At 46.7% G+C, this 16,372-nt stretch overlaps 1 protein-coding gene across 3 annotated transcripts in view; it reads right to left on the bottom strand.

Annotated features, from left to right (window-relative positions):
- The window catches only part of SEPTIN8 (septin 8), a 437,194-nt gene that overhangs the window by 275,627 nt on the left and 145,195 nt on the right, over window positions 1-16,372 (bottom strand). The window lies entirely within an intron of this gene.

The following is a 16,372-nucleotide window of genomic DNA, read 5'->3' as shown; positions in this document are numbered from 1 at the left end:
TCCCAGATGACTGGATTTGGTGTATTAGCCACACTCTTGGATTACAGATGAAATTTCACATGTTTCTTTATAGCTATAGTTTTGAAGGAATTACTGGCGGGAAAATAGACTGCCTTCATCAAATTAAGTACTGTGATGAGGAAGAGTATATTAGAGTAGAACTAGTAGTAATGATGATTACAGTAAGTAATCCAAACATTAAAGGTGTCACTTGCGGGCAATACACTACCAAAGCTCCTGTTTTTGTTTTTTATGCTTCTAGATAGAAAAACAGTATTACAGACAATGGAGGACATGGGCCGGATTTCCAAGATCTGAAATCCTGGCATATTGTCTCCCTGGATTCAGGGAAACCAAAGCCCATTAAGCCATACAACAGCTCACCAAGCCCTCAGACTTTGAGCTCATACGAGCTCTTCCCCCGGCTTTTTTTGTGTTTTGCATTTAAGCACAAATCTGCAATTACCGTTAGATGGTTATAAAAAGCAGCAAATGGGTAGTGTGAATTGTCCCTTCAGAGGTGCTGAAGTTAAGCAACAAGAAACAGGAGGAGTGTATAAAGAAGCAAGCTGTTTGAAACATTGATACAGGCAGTGATAATACATTTTCTTTTTCTGAGACTATTTCCAGATGACATTCTTAGGGCCACATTGCTTTGCATGCTGGTAATTGTAGGCTTTTATTCAGGACGGGGAGAATAAAGTTCCAGTTATACTCGTAATAGCAACAAGTTACTATAACAATGCATTGTTAGTTTAATTATATGACTTGTGCATATGTTGTCTCATCTTGATACGAGTCATTAGGGCCCTGTGTTTTTTTTTACCACTTTTTCCAAGCATATAATTTGCCTGCAAGGACTCCCCCCCCCCCCTAGCAATGCCCTAAATTACTCTGGCCAGTCACCCTTTCCCCTGGAGGCAGGTTGTTAGCAATACATCTGTCCATCTCCAGCACGGATTAAAGTACATGTACATAAACAAAGGCAAAAACGGGTTATGCAAGGTATTTTAAGTGTTGCTTCCCTTATATCGCGCATCTATTGTGTGTACTTTCCATTGCCAATAAAATATATCTAGATATGAGCAAAGCAGCACGCGTTAACAGGCAATGAAGGTAGAAATGAGGGTGCCAGTACAGGTCTAAGCAACCAAAGCAAATAAAAGGTGCACTTTAAGGACCGTCTGTGATATGCTGCCGGTTACTTATTTTAACTATAATAATTTATACCCTGCAAACCATGGACCCATAAGCTTAAGGGCGCCAAGACAACAAAGACTGACAACAAGTAAGGGTAATGAAGTCCGTGGCTAGACAGAGAAGAAGTCCAGAAATGAGAACAAGTTCAATCAAAATAAAGTATTTAATTTCTTCCTGAAAAGTTTGCTAGACTTCAGACCCCTGAGAGCAGGGCAGCAGGAAGACTATTCCATGCTCTGGGGCAACATTCTGAAAAGCTCCATTTGTGGCTTTAATGGGGTTACATCTGGGGTGGGGGGCAGCTGATCGGTATTATTGGATCTAAAGGATCTCGTGTGTGTTTTTTCTTTGAACAAGTCTAGTAAATAGGAGGGCACCCTGCCCAGTCGACATTTGTGTGTAATTAGCAGCAGGCGATATAATAGCCTTGATTCAACTGGGAACTAGTGCAAACCACGTCTGGCCTCAGAGACGTGGTCTTTCCAAGCAATACCAGTAACCACTGGTACTGCTCTATTCTTTATTACCTGTAATCATTACAGTCCCCTTTGATACCATACAATATACTGCAGCAGTAGTCAATTTTGGCACCCACTATGCCCCTTGCAATGGCCTCAGCATGTTTTTTTTTTATTGTTTTTTATAAAGGGTCGGAGATAGGCCAAGAGCTTGATGTAATAAGCGGAGGACGAGACCAGACTGCAGACATGAGCTTTCATGTTTAGATGTTGATCAAGGAAGACGCAGAGAGTCTTAACCTTCTTTTGAGAGGCAACTCTGGTGTCCAATATGCAAAAGCTCTCATACACAGGTCCCAGTTTCCTTACCATGTTGGGAGTGCCAACGACCATGAGGTCAGTTCTGTCTCTATTAAGAGTAATTGATTGTACCTGATTCTCTATTTTGAGTGTACCTTCTTTTGTATTATACTGTTCCCTGTTGTATTAATGTATATATCTACTGTAACTATTCTTTGTGCAACCTGAACATTTGAAATTTACTTGTAAATGTGCCCAGATACCTTTGGGTTTGTGGCGCTATATAAAACAACAAACAAGGGCATTCTGTACCATCCAATTTTCAATAAGAGTGTACACTTCATTAAGATTAGATTCATATTTATCATGAATACCTGTGAGTGGGATGACACAGTGTCATCAGCATAGTTCGTAAAACGCTATACCATTTTGCTCTAAAAGCGCAAAGAAAGGTACCGTAAAGTTGTTATATAGACATGGTGAAATGCATGTCCCCTGGGGTATGCCAAATTACAGGATCATGGGAAGAGCTTCAGCCTCACCACAGTAAACTCTGCATTCCCTATTACTGAGTAACGAAGAGATCCATTGGGCTGCTTCATTCGAGACATTAGCCATGTCCTTCAACCTTCTGATCAAGATGGAGAGATCCACCAGGTCGAAGGCTGCTGATAAATTCAAGAGCTTCAGAAGGGATGATTTTCCGTTGGCCATGCGATTCAATAGTCTGGACTTCAGTTCTAACAGAGCAGATTCAGTCCCAAATCTGTGCCTAAACCCATATTGATGTTTGGACGTAAGCTACCCGATCCAGGCTCTTAAGCAAAAAAAGGACATTTCTGCAGGTAAACCTGGGTTTTTTAAGACGGGTGTTATTCATGCCTTTTTCTTGGAATTGTCTTGGAAGGAGGCATTCACAAATTTGCAGATCGCGTCTAAAAAAACGGGAGAGCAGGATTTAATGATAAATGCTGAACAGGGATCTCCTTTACATGTGGTAGTTGTTAAGTGTGCAATGATAATAGCCAATTCAGATACGGTTATAGTCTTAAAACTGAAATGAGGAATCAGGTTTTTTTTTTATAGAAATAAAATGGTCACTGGCCCCCGATAATAAAGATTGCCCACGCTAACAGCTCAGGAAGTCTTAATTCTATTAAAGACAAGGAAGCGAGCTTTACGCTTTACTCTCTTTAATTACTGCCATTCAGCATTTTCAACAAAACATTTTAAACCGTAACATTTGCTCTTTTTTTCCTTCCTTATGTAAAAAATACCAAATATGAGAGGTTTTAAAAGTTCTAAAGTCACTGTTCTTTTCTGCACTACCTCCCCCATGATCCTCCGGGGCTTAGTAGTCCTGACCTCTCTGTTACGCTCACCTGGCTCCCACAGAGGCGTCGATCAGAACTGGACAGCTGCGGTCTCCACCAATGTGATGCGTAGGGCCGCGATGACGGACTGGACTGGCCCACCTAGCTTTGTTTGCTTGGCCCGTAGGAATATTCTTCTGCAAATGGAGAAAGGGAATTAACCACCCGTGGAGTGGAGCGTAAATCCCTTCACCCCCGCTATTCTCCCCACAGATCACCTTTGATGTCCCCTCTTATAGTCTCACCTGATGGTTTGAAAAGATGAGCTCTCCATCCTGCATTGAGCGCAGGGGCGCGTTGATAACCAGTTGCTTCACTGGCTCGAAGGAATTGGTGAGTTCCAGAACAATATTGACTCCGAGATTCCCGGCAAGACGCCTTAAGTATAAAGTTCGTAAGAGTTCAAATGTCTGACTTTCACTCTTGTCCGATTCCTTGCAGGTTGCAGCTTGACCCTGATGAAGAGTTCCTCGTGGTAACCGGTAGTATTCTGGTAAGGATTTGTATTTTCCAACAGTTCAATAAAATAAAGTCAATATGTAACCTGTTGCTTTCTCCCTTATTCAGGCGCTGAGAGAAAGTATGAAGTCTCGGGGAATAATACCTCCGGCGGTAAAATCAGGTAAGTCTATTGTGGTGAGGAGGGTTCCCCTGGTTAGTCCCTTTGTTTCACCTTGCTGTCCTTTTGTTTCCCCTTAGGGGCTGGGATTCGGCGAAGATGCAGTGGAATCTGCGCCGACCCGTGAAGAGGAATAGTACCCCCGGTGGTAAAATAAGGTAAGTCTAGGGGGGGGGGTAACTAATATGTCTGTGTATTCCCTTGGCTCACCTTGCTGTTCTGGTCTTCTCCTTAGGTGCCGGATGCGGTGGAATGTGAAGATGCTGCGAAGGCCGGTGAGTTCAGCGCGGCGCTGCAGCAGGCGAGGCGAAGCGCATAAATCGCTTCTTTCTTCCAGCTCGAAGGCGCCATGGATCGGGAATTCAGGTAAGGATCAAAGGGTATTGCTCTTGTTCTAACCGTTTCTCCTTCTGTCTCCCTTATTCTAGGAGCTCCAAACTCAAGGCGGGCGTGGCAGAAGGCTGGATGCAGACTTGCAGGCACGGTGAGCGTTACGCTGCTGGATGCCGAATAACGCGAAGCGTGTGCTGCTCTTCGGGTGTGGTTTAAATAGCCTCAGGTAAGTATTCCTCCCCAGCCCCGCCCTAGTAAATAAATAGTCCCTAAGTAAAGTAGTCCCTCCCAAGCCTCTTTTGGCTTGGAGTTCTTGCAGCATGGTCTGCATCAGGTAAGTTTTAATCTATGAGCCTGGCGCCAGGACTGACTTTCCATATGAGCCTGGCGCCGTAGGCGCCAGGACTGGACCCAAATCGCCCCCAGCAGGGGTTGTTGGGCTTGCTTGGGATAACTTGATGCCTGCTTCCGGGGTTGCTGGACTTGGTCTGGGTCCCTGGGGGTAGGCATCATGACACTCTCCTGATCCACCTATCTGGGAGCAGGTCGCAGTATAAGAACCCGCCATGATAGTCCTCTGCCCCTTTCTTTTTCCACTCCATTGTGTACTGAACTCGAAACTGTCCTCTATTTGATCAACTGTGACCCTGGAGGAAAACTGGAACTAACTGCTCAACAGTAACTTGCTAGGTCCTCCGGACCAACTTGAACGAACTTCTTAACATCTTTGATCTGTGTATGGAGTCAAGTCGCTTTCTGATCTTCTCCTACGAGAAATGTAAAATACTTCATGAGGGCGGGCCAACAACATCTGAGCATCAAAAATACATATACAGGTTCAGATTTTTAAATACTTCATTTGGGTGGAATATAATGCTCGCCTCCTTGTCTTTAATAGAATGAAGACTTCCTGAGCTGTTAGCGTGGGTAATCTTTATTCTATAACAAGACAGGAGGCTGCATTATGCTTGTTCAAAGCTTGCCACCACTGCATTAGTAATATTAGAGACATGCTTGAAGTAAAAGGTTTTAAAGGTCGACTCTGAGGACCTATCTGCCAATTTCATAATGTCCTGAAGAGATACCCCAGCTGTAAATGCTTTAGAAGCCATCGCACCCCTCGCAGAATGTGCCCCAAATATTGACAGATCAATTCCAGCCCATTGCATGACCTCGCGCACCCATCTAGCGATAGTAGCCGCTGCAATGGCGTGATAAGGTTTTCTGCGCGCCATAAGCAATTGGGAAACCCCTCGCAGCCTAAGGTGCTCTGTGGAGACTTCGTAATCCTTGATGCACTGAGCAACGCATTCATTTTCTGTGAAGTAAGGGTATGAAATCACTCGCGATCCAGTCTTAGTTCTTTTCGCTATGTGAAAAGCTATCTCTTCTGGATAGAAGATCTTCCTATCGATTTCCATCGCCTTTACGTCCGATACTCTGCGACATGATGTAAGGCACAATAACATTGCCAGTTTACCTGATAACTGCGAGCGGGAAAGATCTTTGTTTGCTGGCCATCTAAGGAAAAGTTCGAACACTACTCTAACATCCCATATGACTGCGTACTTCGGTACTGGGGCTTTCTTATTTTTATTCCTTTGAGAAGCCTCAGGACCGCTGGGTGCTCGCCTACTGCGATCCCTTCTATTTTATCGTGTCCCACTGAGATCGCTGATCTATAAACACCTATCGTTCTAAAAGCTCCCCCTTCTTGAAATTTAGTCGCCAGAAAATTAAGAACTTGCACTAAAGGGGCTGAAACAGGATCAAGATTCTGGTCTGTGCACCATCGCGCCCAGGCTTTCCATGCAGGGCTATAGCTCCTAATGGTGGAAGGCGCCCAGGAATCTTTGATGCAGTCTGCAGCGATTTGCGAAATTCCTGGCAATTCCCACTTTCTCCTGAAATCCTGCATGCCAACAACTGTAGCTTCTTTATCGCTCTCACTTTGTGATGAGCAAGCTCGAGGGTCGCTTTCACTGTGTCTATGGTGTAGCCCAGAAATTCCAGTCTCTGAACTGGTCTTAGTTGTGACTTGTCACAATTTACTAAGGACCCTAGAGAGGCCAAGAGCGCGCAGATCAATTGTACATTCTTGATGAGTACTCGTGTCTGCGGCAAGTACGAGAATATCATCTAGGTATATGATAATGCGTATCCCTCTCTCTCTTATGGCGGCTGCCACCGGTTTCATCACTTTGGTGAAGGCCCACGGGGCGGATGCCAACCCAAATGGGAGACGAGAAACGCCAAATTTGGTTTTTCCACTGAAAGCGCAGATACTTTCGAAATTCCTGAGCTATCGGAATTGTAAGATAAGCGTCCTTGAGATCCAGGCGCGCCAAGTAGTCTCCTTGGCGGAGGAGATCGCGCAGAAGGTGAATGCCTTCCATCTTGAAATGATTGTACTCGAGCCATGCGTTTAAACTCAAAGTTTATGACTGGTCGAGTCTTGTCTCCCCTGTGGACCAGAGACATGTTGCTGAGGAAACCTGGCTCCTCTTGCATATCTCGCTCTATAGCTCCCTTCTTTAGTAGACTGAAGAGCTTGTTGTGCAACAACTTTAACTCCTCACTTGCCATATATATATGGGGGAAGGTTCTACTCTCTGTATGGGGTTTCCTACAAACTCCAGCCGCAGCCCTGCCACTGCTTGTATCACCCATGCATAGCGCGACAACGCTCGCCATTCGCTCAAAAATTGGAGAGTTCTCCCTCCTATGCTTATGCTTGTTGTACTCACCGGCAGCGGCACTGGGTTGTCGATAAGATCCTCTCCCTCTCCGACCTCTCGGAAATCTGGATGGGAAGAAGGTATCTTGGGGTTTCCCTTCCCAGTATTGGGCTTGTTGTCCCTGGGGCCTGTGCTGGTAGTTGTAGCGACCAAACGTTCCCTGTGTCGTCCGGTCCCGGAAAAAACACGTCCCGGGAAGATTTTCTTTATGGAGCGCTGAGCTCTCTCTAATGCCAAGTATGTGCCCACAAACTGGGCCATCTCTTTAGTGAAAGCTTCGCCAAACAATAGGCCTTTGGCATTTTCCCCTGCCTCATAAGAGGATAGATCGCTTAATTTTTCGTCAATCTTCTGACAAAAGTGCGCAATTAGCATTTCCCAGAAGACACACTGCCCTCTGGGCCCAGTTTCCTAAAGCGAGGGGGTCTACCAGAATCTCGGTGTCCTTCGCCTTCTCAGCCAGGTCCATTATTTTTGCTAGTGGGCCTGCTATGTCCAACAGCTTGTCCTGGCATCCTCTCCAGGCGCGGTCAATTCCTTTCCTAATATCACACGCTGACTTAGTCACGAACATGACCATCTTGGGATCTAGGTCTGGAGTTTCTGCCAGCTTCCCTGGTAACACTGGCCTAGGGCACTCTGACCTCGTGCGTGAACGCACCTCTGTCCAGCGGCTTTCTTATGCGCTGGGACATGTACGCTGACACCCTGGGTGAAGGCACCCATTCTGAGGATTTTGGGTGTCTGATAGTCTCTGGATCGAACATGTCAGCGGTGTTCTCCACTCCTTGAGGGTCGACATTTTCTTTGAAGTGTCGTGAGGTGTCTTCGTCTCCTTCCCCCTCATCATCAGGCGATTAGCCCTCGTCATCATCCCCTAAATTATTCATCCCAGGGGTAGGGGTTCTGTCCTGGCTCTCCTTCCGTTTCTCCAGGAAGGCTCTCTTTAGCCTAGCGACGGGGTCGCTTACATCTTAGGGAGCAGCATCCTCCCTTTCATTAGTGCTCGGGGGGGTCAAAGAGTGTTTGCTCTTCCGAGCTACCTTGCGCCTCTTTGGTTCAACCCCGTCTGCGGGGTGTCTGGCTGACGCCCCTGCCTCTGGGCACTTTGCCCGCCTTTTCTTGGCAGTTACCTGCTTCTGCCTTTCTGCCATCATCGCCTCCAAAATTTCAAGCCTTTGTGTTATAGGCTGTACTCCTAGTGAGACTGCTTGAGTTAGCGAGTCCCCTAGCACTTTCTTAAAGCTCTGAGATCAATCAGCTTCCTGGTGGGAGGGATCCTCCTCCCATTCTTCTGCACTCCATTCCGCAGGAGTTGATGGCGTTCGGCCAGGGCTTCTGTATGCAGCCATCACTGCTATTGGCAATGCCAGCTATCACGTTGTCAGCACTGAGGAGTGGGAAGGCTGTACAAGTAGTGGAAGTAAAAGCCTTACAGGTTCAGAGTCAGCCTTGCTTTAAGCAGGATAATCCCTTTCTCTGTTGTCTTTTTTTTTCTGGAATTCCCGTGCTGTGGAGGCTTACTGTCACTCTTTGCTTCGCGACATAATGAAATCGTTACGTGCGAGCGTGGAGGGGACCCCAGGGAATGCCGGGAAGCATAACTCCTCCCGCTCCCCTGGGTCCTAGAGACCGCCGCGCACTCGGCGTCTCCTGACGGAGCGGGCCGGCCGCCTAAGGCGAGCGTGTTCGCTCGCGGCTCCAACACCCGCTCCTGTTATATTAAAATCCGAAGTTTACTCACCTTATAACGCTTGTATGTCAATAAATATATATATACTTTACCGACGTGTACGCGCGCTGAACTCCCGTGAGGTAAGCACTAATTCCTCATTAAATTAAATAAGTCAAGAAGACAACAGGTGTAATACAAATAATCATTTTGCTAATATTGAAGTAATTCCCGAAACTTATCATGAAATAAGAAACAGGTACTTATCTTAAAATGGCAGCAAAAAGAAAGAGGCAGAGGACTATCATGGCGGGTTCTTATACTGCGACCTGCTCCCGGATAGGTGGATCAGGAGAGGTCAGGACTACTAAGCCCCGGAGGATCATGGGGGAGGTAGTGCAGAAAAGAACAGTGACTTTAGAACTTTTAAAACCTCTCATATTTGGTATTTTTTACATAAAGGAAGGAAAAAAAAAGAGCAAATGTTACGGTTTTAAATGTTTTGTTGAAAATGCTGAATGGCAGTAATTAAAGAGAGTAAAGCATAATGCGAGCTTCCTGTCTTGTCATAGAATTTCGAGTGATCCCCCTCTTTTTTGGGCAGTATCTGCCTTGATTTTGCCAAGTTGGCCCTCCATGGCTTCTTGAAGAGCTGAACACCAAGCAGCATCCTTAATTACTGTGCCAGTGCCCTGGGTATGCAGGGTTTCCTGCTCTTTAAGAATTTTGAATAGTTCCTTCACTTCGGATTGAGCACTCTGGATTCTAGTATTAAGGGCGTTTCTTTTTGCATCAAAAATGGCTAATTTATATTCTTTGACTGCCCCTTTGTAGACTGCCAGAGTCAGCAGAATGGTTAGATTTCCATGCATAATAGTACTTAAGGTGGAGGCTTTGAGTTTAAGTTCTGGAGAAAACCAGGTATTGCTGTTACATGCATCTTTCTGATATTTCTTGTTTAAAGGTGCAAGAGAATTAGAAATATTGACAAAATTGGAGGAGAGAGAATTAGACAACTATTCTGCTGAATCTAAATTTGCTAAGTTCGCAATAGCTGGTCTAAGCAAAGGTTTGATACACTCCAGTCTTAGATTTCTCTGGTTTCCAGATACAAACTCTTGTTTATGCAAGCCTCTTGTCTTAATTGGGAATTCAGACTACACCACAAAATGTTAAATAAATATAAATAAATGATCTGACCAAGGGTGGTCGAGGACTTGAAGATTTTTTGTGACAATATTAAGAGTAGATACCCAATCAAGGGTGTGCTCCTTGCAGTGGGTAGGTTTGTGAACCTTATGGGTTTTGTACAGACTGGACAAAGCAGACTGCAAATCTAAGGCTATACTATCGGATTCCTGCCCAAGCCAAAGATTGAAATCGCCCAATACTATAAATCTAGTTTTGGGCTTAAGAAATGGAAGAAGAAAGTTGAAGCTCATTACATACCCGATCCATCACCGAACGGATAACCAAAATGGAGAACTACTAAAACAGAATCACAATCTGCACGCAACAAAGTTAGGAAACAGCCCTGCCAACGTGAATCCAGGTACCCCATGGTACCTTGTGAGTAATGTGAACATTGTGGGCAGTTTTAAAAGTCTCAATTAACAAATTTTTACAGTCTCTCCAGATGATCAGGCTAATAGATTTCTGGGACAGATTGTACAGATTCCCATACTCTCCAGTTCTTCTATTCCTCTCCTATAGTTTCTATGACCCTCATTTCGCACGGAACTGTGCGTGGAGTACGAGGGAAGATATTGTACACAAGCTTAATTAAGAAACCTTCCTGGAAGGATCATGAAAATTAACAAGACAAGTACACCTAGTGCCTTTTTGGTAGATGGTGCATTTGTTTCTAGGATGCCTCCATTTGGTCTTCATCCCTAAACATGTGCTGAATTCGTGGTTTTAGCATCATCACTTGTGCCAGAATAGATGGTTAAAGTGGAGAATCAGAAATTGTTGGGAACAATTGCCAATATACTGGCTCAATCCAGCTACCTGCATGCTGCACACTAGACATTTCCCTTCCCGTTATTAGCATGAATCCCTTGCATGACACAAAATAGCAGTCAGCTGGTGATTTATTTGAAGGGGCATAAACATGTCAATTATTTTTATTGTTATGGTTTTTATTGAGTGCAGACCGAGCAATGGGATGCAACAGGGCTCTTTAAAAATCATAGGGGGGGGAGAACACGGTAGATCACAAGGGAACAATACAATGCAGCAGGGAGTGGGGTGGGTCAGGCACAACAATGGAGGAGTGGGCAATTAGTAGCAAGGGATATAGAAGTAACATAGGGAGGACACAGAGAAGCAAATTGAATATTGCCAAGTAAAGTGGGGAGTGGAGGGTTGTGGACCTAGGTCTTAGCAAAGGGCCATTCCTTGAAGATGAGGGTCTTGAGCTCCTTCCATGAATGCAGACGAGAGGAGGTGAATCTTGTGTTAGCACGTTTGAGGTTGCAAGGTCTGGGGCGTACACAGAAGGAAAGCAATCATGTTTTTTCCTTTGTGCACCCGCCAAATTAAAGTTTGCATATGTCCTTGCTTTCGGTGGATTTTAGGCCTCCAGAGATTCTGCGCTTCACAGCACAGTAGCTTGTGGACTTGCGGGCGACTGCCTTGTGGATGATGCAGCAGTGGAATACATGCCTGTAGTGGAAGGCAATGCAGTTCGATGAGGGTCACAGCAATTGTGGTCGAATTTGCAGATTACTTTGGTGAGTCACGCTGCAGCATGTATGACAAATTGCAGGGGTGCCCAGGTAGTCGCTGGAAAGTTTTGAGGTTGCCACCATCTAAGTGGGAGAAGGTCAAGGCTTGGACAGCTGATCTGAAGTGGTTTGCTGGGATGAAGGGCTTGATTTTCCACAGGAGGGAAAGTTGGTTCCAAGCAGTTTGTGTCTTCCTTCCTTGAATGCCCAAGCATAGCGAGGGAGCCAAAACCAACCATCCCCAGAAGCTCTCTCATATCCCATTCAGAGCTTGTTGCAATGTTAAGTTATAAAGATTTTATACAGCACCAGAAACCACTAGTTGTCTTACACTGCACCAGTACTTTCTTTGAGAAAAATGGCATGTTGTACCCCAGCCCAGAGTCCACAGGATGTAGTGTAGTCTGTGGAGGAAGAAGAAAAATAAAACAGTAAAAACATGGGAGACCGAGAAAATAGGGCTAACAAATTGTGACTATGGAATGTGAGTTTGGTAGAGGGATTGTGAGGGAGTGAGTGTGTGTGTGTGTGTGGGAGTGCACAGTATAGGATGTAGTGTAGTCTGTGGAGGAAGAAAGAAAAAATAAAAACAGTAAAAACATGGGAGACCGAGAAAATAGGGCTAACAAAAATCCCAGGTAAATATAGAAACAAGCCAGCTGTTAAATTTACAGAGGAAATCAAAAATTGTGCAAAAGGTAAATGCAGAGAACCACAATGGGAGAAAAGGAATAGGGAAGTAGAAAAACCACCCTGCAATTGCCATACGTGCATGGTGTTATGTTAGGAGGCCGAATACACTGATGCAAGCTGTAGGAGATGTGGAGCTGCTGATTTGGCATACCTTACTCACCATACAAACTCAAAACCACAACCATGAGCTGAACGACTATGTAAGCAAGTATAGTTTAATGAAACACATGAAAAGTATAAACATGGTTGTGCAATAGAGATGCCACTTGTGGTCATTATGTTAATGTAAGTGCTGGCATGAGACTTCTTGATCCCTCGAAACTTGGCACATACAAATTAAATCAACAGTTCTCCCCTACAATAATAGTCATTTGGAGCTATAAGACTGCAATTTTAAATACAAATTGTCCACACGAAAAGGCAAATTTAAGAACTTGGTACGTTATATGTAAATCTCTGATTTTACTCATGCGATTTACATCTCCCCCTAACACGTAAAGTGAATATGGTTTGCATTTTTTGAATCTGCATCAAATTTAAGTTTCATGTTACATGAATTGAGCCAAATGATGAACTCATTCAAATTCTCTCGAGTTCCATTCCAAACAAAGAATATCATCAATAAATATCCATCAGTGGGAGATATTCCGTGTAAGTGGATTATTATAGATGAACAAGTTACTTTCTTACCTGGTAACGTTCTTTCGATGGGATGGTCCGACGGCGTATTCCATATCTATGACATGTAATCACCACAGCTGTGCTGCTTCGGAAACTTTTTTAGGCGTCTGCGTCGATGACGTCGATGCGCCGTCGTCGAGGACCTCCTCCGACGTCATCCGATGTGATAAGTAGGACGCACGACGCCCGTAGCCTCAGTTGCAGTTTTTTCCCCCAGAACGTGTGACATTAGTGAACTGCCAGTCAGAAACAAAGCCATGCGGAACGTAAGCTGCAATCGCAAAAGAAATTCTGCAGCGGGTAAGGCAGGGCGGGAGCGATATGGAATACGTCGTCGGACCATCCCATCGAAAGAACGTTACCAGGTAAGAAAGTAACTTGTTCTTCGAGGGGATTGGGTCCTCTGACGTATTCCATATCTATGACAGACTCCCAAAGCAATACCAGAGCAAGGAGTAGGGAAAGAATTTAGTCAAAATTTAGAATAGCCAATCAAATAGCAGAGCAAAGGACCGCCTTGCCAAAGGCCAGATCCTGCCCTTGGATGGAATCAGGGGAATAGTGACGTACAAATGTATGTACTGAAGCCCAGGTGGCTGCATCACAGATGTTGCGAATAGGAACACCCCTCTGCAGGGCAGTAGATGCAGCCACACCCCTGGTAGAATGGGCCCGCAAGCCAGCCGGTGGGTCCTTACCCGCCAAGCGGTAACACTCCGAGATGGCTAAAATAATCCAGCGAGACAAAGTCTGTTTCGTCACAGCTTGCCCCAAACGCTTACCAGCGTAACCAATGAAGAGTTGATCGTCCACTCTGACCCGGGACATGCGCGAAACATAAAAGCTCAAAGCTCTCCTAGGATCAAGCCTACGGAGCCTCTCCTCTTCCTTACCAGGATGCGGAGGAGGATAGAATGCCGGAAGAACAACCTTCTGGGCCAAATGAAATTCCGTCACTACCTTCGGAGGAAAAGAAGGACAAACTCGAAGGACAACCCTGTCCTTGTGAAATACAGTGAAGGGTGGCTTAGCTGAAAGTGCCTGTAACTCACTCACTCTGCGAGCGGAAGTAACCGCAACTAAAAACACAGTTTTCAGAGTTAACAGCCTCAAAGGGCAAGAATGTAAAGGCTCAAATGGAGCACCCATAAGAAACTTAAGAACAAGGTTTAAATCCCAACCGGGCACCAGGAAAGGTGACGGAGGGAACACATTAGTGAGCCCTTTCAGAAACTGTGAAATTAAAGGGATTTTAAAGTAAGAACACTCTTCAGACGAGCGCTTAAAGATGGACAGCGCCGCCAGGTAACCTTTAATGGTACCCACTTGCAAGCCCCTGTGGGCCAAAGAAAGTAAAAAGGACAGAACCATGGGGATGTCACATGCAAAAGGATCCACATTCTGAACTCTGCACCAGTCGCAGAACTTACGCCAACGGTACAGAGACTTTGTTGCTGGCCTTCGGGCCGAAAGCAACACCTCCATCACGTCTTCAGGGAGGTCCCAATCCTTATACCTCAACCTTTCAGAAGCCAAGCGTGAAGGTTGAGGGATCTGACCTCTGGATGGAGAACCTGACCCCCCTCCCGTGAGAGCAGATCGTCTCGGTAGGGAAGACGACGTGGAGGGCAGATGGACAAGTCGAGAAGGTCCGGGTACCACGTCCTCCGAGCCCACGCCGGAGCAATGAGGATCATCCGGGAACCGAACTTCCGTAACCTCCGCAGCACTTGCGGGATGACGGGGACTGGAGGAAACGCGTACAGCAGCGGGAATGACCACTCCACCACGAACGCGTCTCCTAAGGCTCCTTTTGGAGGAAATTCCCGCGAGCAAAACCTTTCGCACTTCCGGTTGACACTGGAGGCGAAGAGATCCACTTGAGGGGTCCCCCAAAGGGCAAAGATCTCTAGGAGAATCTCCTGAGCCAACTCCCACTCGTGAGAGATCGCGCTCTGCCTGCTCAGAGCATCCGCCGTCACGTTTTCGTCTCCGGCCAGATGAACTGCCGAGATCGAAACTTCCTGCTGGATGGCCCAGAACTCGAGCTGCATCGCCTCCCTGCACAGAGGAAGTGACCCTGCCCCCCCCCCCCCCTTTTTGTTGAGGTAGTGCATGGCCACTGGGTTGTCCGTCAGGATAGGACATTCTTTCCTCACACAGTTGGCAGAAAAGCCTTCAGGGCTAGCCTGACGGCCCTCAGCTCCAACAGATTGATATGGAGGCTGGACTCCGACGGAGACCAATGACCGCTGACTGTCAGCCCGTTGGCATGAGCTCCCCATCCCGTGAGGGATGCATCCGTCACGATCATCACCTCTGGCCAGGGAAGCCAAAATGGAGCCCCCTTCATCAAGTTGCCTTCGACGGCCCACCACAGAAGGTCCCGGGCGACCGAGGGCGGCACCTGAACCGAGTCCGACATCCTGCCGGAGGACTGCGACCATTGCGTCTTGAGTGCCCACTGCAAAGATCTCATCCGCAGGCGAGCCTCTGGCACCAGAAGAATGCAGGATGCCATGAGGCCGAGCAACCTCAAGAACTCGAACGCTGGGAGCGTCTGGGCATGCTGAAACTTGTGCACCATCTGCTGAATGTGAAGAGCCCTCACCTGAGGAGGAAAACACTGCCCCAGGAAGTGTCGAGCACTGCTCCGATGTACTGGAGCCGCTGTGTTGGCGTCAAATGGGACTTCTTTAAATTGAGGGAGAAGCCCAGCCTGTGAAGGGAGTGGCAGGTGACGGACAGATGATCCAGGACTTGCTCGGGAGAGCTCCCCCTGATCAACCAATCGTCCAGGTAGGGGTAGACGTGAATCCCCCCCTTGCCTGAGATGCGCTGCCACCACCACCATGAGCTTGGTGAAAACCCTCGGGCGGAGGTCAATCCGAACGGCAGGACCCGAAACAGAAAGTGCGAGTCGCCAACCGCGAACCTCAGGTACTTCTTGTGCTTGGGATGGATCGGCACATGGAAGTAAGCATCCTTGAGGTCGAGTGACACCAACCAGTCCTGAAGCTGAAGGGCCTGGAGGACTTGAGAGAGAGTAACCATCTTGAACTTGTCCTTCCTGAGGAGTTTGTTCAAACCGCGCAAGTCCATGATGGGTCTCAATCCCCAGTCTTTCTTCGAAATCAAAAAATAAGGGGAATACCATCCCTTGTTCCTCTCCGCTACAGGCACCAGTTCTATGGCGCCTTTCTCCAGCAGGGCTTGAATTTCCTGCGCAAGGAGCGGATCCGGACTCTGCAAAGTGAGGTTCCCCGGTGGATTGTCGCGAGGCATGTGCCGAAAGGGAAGACAGTAGCCGTGGGTTATGATCTCCAGAACCCACACATCTGAAGTAATGGCTTGCCACTCTACAAGATGCTGCGCCAGCCTTCCCCCAACCGGCGAACCATGGGACATGGCCTCATGACTGAGTGGGAGCGGCTGCGGCGTTACCTGAGGGCAAAGAGACAACTGCCCGAGCGGCCTTGGCACCACGGGTACCCTGTCGTCCACCTCTGGTACCCCTGTGTTGGCCTCTTTGACTGCCAGCTCCTCTCGCTTTACTGAAGGACGAGTAATAGCGAA

The sequence above is a fragment of the Ambystoma mexicanum genome, chromosome 3p, assembly GCF_040938575.1.
Source record: "Ambystoma mexicanum isolate Mex_15411 chromosome 3p, UKY_AmexF1_1, whole genome shotgun sequence".
Taxonomy (NCBI): Eukaryota; Metazoa; Chordata; class Amphibia; order Caudata; family Ambystomatidae; genus Ambystoma; species Ambystoma mexicanum.
The sequence above is the reverse complement of the archived record's forward strand: the minus strand, read 5'-3'. Positions and strand labels throughout refer to the sequence as shown.